At 43.8% G+C, this 4096-nt stretch overlaps 1 non-coding gene across 1 annotated transcript; it reads right to left on the bottom strand.

The window, feature by feature from the left end:
• Positions 1-162, bottom strand: LOC121920060. Its single transcript, XR_006101632.1, has one exon. It is a non-coding gene; the product is annotated as a U1 spliceosomal RNA (small nuclear RNA).
• Between the last annotated feature and the right edge of the window lie 3934 nt (positions 163-4096).

The raw sequence follows: 4096 nt of genomic DNA, 5'->3' as shown, positions 1-4096 counted from the left end.
AATGCCGAAACTAGCTCCAGTGCACAAGTCTACAAATTTTGCAGACAAATTTCCCGCATTTGGGGAAATCCTAAGATTCAGCACACCTGGAGTGCAATGGATGAGTTTAATCCTGAGAAAAACACCTTCCTGATCATGGTATCTCACCTGCCATGTAAGTCCTTACAACAGACATATTGTTGGTTAGTATCCTCTTAGAATCATAGAGTTGGAAGTGACCTCAAGGGCCATACAGTCCAATCCCCTGCCATGCAGGAACTCACAATTAAATCACTCCCTGTGACAGATGGCTATCTAGCCTCTGTTTAACAACTTCCAAAGAAGGAGACTCCACCACACTCCAAGTCAGCATCTTCCACTGTTGAACAGCTCTAGCTGTCAGGAAGTTCCTCCTAATATTGAGACAGAATCTCTTTTCCTGTAACTTGCATCCGTTGTTCCGGGTCCTATTCTCTGGAGCAGCAGAAAAAAACTTGCTCCCTCCTCAGTATGACACCCCTTCAAATATTTAAACAGGGCAATCATGTCACCTCTTAATCTTTTCTTCTCTAGGCTAAATATACTCAGCTTCCCCAGTCTATCCTCATAGGATATGGTTTCCAAACCTTTCACCATTTTGGTCACTCACCGCTGGACATACTCCAGCTTCTCCACATCCTTTTTGAATTGTGGTGCTCAGAACTGGACACAGTATTTCAGGTGAGGTCTGACCAAAGCAAAATAGAGTGGCACTATTACTTCCCTAGCTCTAGACACTGTATTTCTAGTGATGCAGCCTAGAACCAGGAGAAACAGGAAAGGTTGAAGAAGACATTGCATGCAGAATCTGTGATTGGATCTCCTCCTGAAATTTTGTAAGAGTCGCTACTGGGGGGAAAGATTAATAGGATTCATATCACAGAATTGGAAGAGACCCCAAGGAAGAACAATCAAAGTACTCCCGACAGATGGCCATGCAGTCTCGGTTTAAAAACCTCCAAAGAAGGAAACACACACACCCAAGGCAGCGTCTTCCACTATCGAACAGCTCTAACCATTAGGGAATTCTTCCTAATGTCAAGATGGAATCATTTTACCTGTTGCTTGAATTCATTGCTCCGTTTCCAGGTCTCTGGAACAGCAGAAAATAAGCTTGCTCTATCCTCATATTGACATCCTTTCAATTATTTAAACATGGCTATCATGATTTGGTCTAAGAACATAGAATGAGGGAAGGTTAACTAACCACACACAGACACAGGGGAGGGGAGAGAGAAGGGTACGTATACACATCATAGGCATGCCATTTCAGAATCATCCAAGGGCTTTCTGGTGATGTGAGGCAAGAAACATTTAATAATAATAATAATAATAATAATAATAATAATAATAAATTTTATTTATACCCCGCCCTTCCATGGATATGATCAGGGCAGCTTACAAAATTTAAAAGCGTTACAATACAAAGTTAAAATCGAATAAACAGTTAAAAACATTACTACAAGACAGGAACAGGAAGACAATAAAATAGAAAAATACACATGGCAGGGGCAGAAAAAAAATGAAAATTAAACATCAATCCAGGGTCAAAAGAGAAAAGAGGGGAAAGGAGGCAGGAAAATAAATGGACAAATTAAGGTGGGAAGGCCAGCCGGAATAGGTATGTTTTCAACTGTTTTTTAAAAACAGCTAATGAGGCGGCATCTAGCCTCATTAATCTAGCCTACCTCCTTCTAGTCAGACACAGGATGCAGAGCAGAATGGAGGATGAGCCCTGGCACCACAACTACTGCGAAGAGAGCAAAAACTTACCTAATTAAATACATACACTTCCCAGAGAGTCTTTGCAAATTGCAGCAACAAATGAATTAAGCCATATCTCCCCATGTGAACCTGCCAGAGCTTTAAGATAACCAGGGGAAAGTTTTTTCTCAGTCCCGCCACCATCACAGACTTCTTTGGTGATGACACAAGAGAGAGCCTTCTCAGTGGCTGCTCCCACCGTCTGGCCTCCTCCTTGCTTTCCTTTCACCGGCAAGCAAAAATAATTTTTTTATGTAAGCAAGCCTTTAATGCTTAAGGAAGGTTCTTAATATACGTAGATTTATCTTTTATCTGTGTTTAACTTTTGTATGATTTTTAATCCGTTTTATAGTGCTTTAATGTGATGTATCTACCAATCACGGTTTCCACAATCCCTGTAGATTGAGTAGAAGGCACTGACAAGTAGTTACGCACCAACCAAGAATGCAGCATTTACACTGGCATAACTCTGCTTACTCAACTATGAACTGATTACAAACATTGTGCCAGGGCTAAAAAGAAGTACAACTGCAGGTGTAAGAGAAATTGTGTGTCCTTAGGACACCTTAACTACCATGCAATACATTCTTAGTTATGTGATGGTGGACCTTAGTGAACTGCAACACTCCACAACTCAGTGTGAAAACAAATGTGAAATGCAAGACCACAGTGCGCAATACACAGCCACAATGTGCAATGTGTGATGCAGAACTCACATCTGGATTTGCATATGGCACTATATGCATCAAATGGATATAGATATCCACACTGAACAAATATGTCCAACTGCTTATGCCTGTGGAAGTCACCAACAAGATGCCAGGCAGTGCTCGCAATCCTGCATGGCTCAGAATAGTGTAGTACTTCTGTGGGCATATCTACACTAGGCTGATCCATCTACCACCACCATCTAGACTTTCTGTACAGTTTCTAAAGCACAAGCTCCTCTGCACTGTCATTCTGTGTTTCATGGGGCAGGAGCAGACAAGCATCTGGCTATGTCCCTGTAGCCAGATGCAAAATGATTGTAGTGCTGAGATCTGCTGGGATTGTCTCATATTCTCAGCACTGCTACAATCATTTTATATCTGGCTACATAGACATTGCCAGAAGCTTCTGCCTGCTTTCCAAGAGCTGTGGAGTAGCCATGTTGGGTGGGTGGGTAGGTGGGGGGCTTCAGAGGATGTACACTAAGTTGGGGGACATTGAGAGCTGGAGACAGAGGAAAGGAATATCAACCTCTGCAAAGGAGCCCTTGTGGCACAGTGGTTAAAAGCCGGGATTGCAGCCACAAGGTTGTGAGTTCGATCCCAGGGCTCCAAGGTTGACTCAGCCTTCCATCCTTTCATGGGTTGTAAAATGATCACCCAACTTGTTGGGAGCAACTGGCTTACATATTGTAAACTGCTTTATTAAGCAATATAGAAATGTAAATGCTATTGTTATTGCTATTGCAATGCTTCCCTCCAAAAAACATAGACGTTTATCACACAGGGCTTTTTGCAGCTCAGATCCGGGATGACTCCTGGTTCAGCTATGCGAATTCATGTTATAACATGAGTGTTTTATCACACCTGATTGCCCTTCCGTTGCCCTTCCGAATCAAGGGGGAATCGAATCCAAGGCAAGTCACGTGATGCAGATTCACGCAAAGCGGAGTGAGTGTAAATTGTATAACCACACTGGTGCATACCATGCGGATTCAACGATTTGAATTGGGACCCTTGCACATGCTCAGTGGGGGTCTGAACGCTGTCCTCCTTCCCTGCCCCCTCCTTAGCTGTCATCCTTCATCGGGCTGAAAGAGCAGCCAGGGGATGATGGGATAGGTCGCTGGGGGTCACTGCAGCCAAGATTGGGCTCAAGGGACAGGTAGGTTGCAGAGAGGACGAGATGGGGATGTAGGAGCAGTCAGGGGATGATGGGATGGCTGCCAGGGTGGCAGAGAGGACGAGATGGCATGAAGGAGAAGGAGGGGAATGAAGAGCAGGACGCAAGGGGCCGGGGGGTGGGGGGCGACATCAGAGTGATCTTCCACACCAGACCAATTCGAAGTGAAATCAAAGTGAGCTTGAAAGCGAATTCTGTGAATTCATTTTTTCCCCGATTTCATCAAAATAAGGAATCACTTTGGAATCACTGCGGAAGCGCCACAGAAGGAGCATCCGTAGAAAGGAATCTCGTCTGATAACACATTCATGTTATAACGTGAATTAGCATCGTTGGACCTGCAGTCACCCCGGATCTGAGCTGCAAAATCTCCCAAAAGCTTTGTGTGATAAACACCATACAATCATAAGGGAAACTTAAGCAT

Source organism: Sceloporus undulatus, chromosome 1, assembly GCF_019175285.1.
Source record: "Sceloporus undulatus isolate JIND9_A2432 ecotype Alabama chromosome 1, SceUnd_v1.1, whole genome shotgun sequence".
In the NCBI taxonomy this organism is placed as follows: Eukaryota; Metazoa; Chordata; class Lepidosauria; order Squamata; family Phrynosomatidae; genus Sceloporus; species Sceloporus undulatus.
This window is presented reverse-complemented; position numbering and strand designations above follow the sequence as displayed.